Below are 334 nucleotides of genomic sequence, written 5' to 3' on the forward strand. Positions count from 1 at the left end.
GGGTGACTTAGCCGCGAATCCGTTTCGCCCAAGTTCAAAAAAAATCCTATCGAGCGGAGAGCAAACCTCCCACTTGGGGGCTTAGCTGCAGTCCAGCACTCGCCTAAGTTCTCCTACGAAGAGACTTAGCTGCAGTCAGCACTCGCCTAAGTTTGAAAAATCCTACCGAGTGGAGAGCAAACCTCCCACTCAGGGGCTTAGCTGCAGTCCAGCACTCGCCTAAGTTCTCCTACGAAGAGACTTAGCTGCAGTCAGCACTCGCCTAAGTTTGAAAAATCCTACCGAGTGGAGAGCAAACCTCCCACTCGGGGGCTTAGCTGCAGTCCAGCACTCG

This window comes from Triticum dicoccoides, chromosome 1A (assembly GCF_002162155.2).
Source record: "Triticum dicoccoides isolate Atlit2015 ecotype Zavitan chromosome 1A, WEW_v2.0, whole genome shotgun sequence".
Lineage (NCBI taxonomy): Eukaryota > Viridiplantae > Streptophyta > Magnoliopsida > Poales > Poaceae > Triticum > Triticum dicoccoides.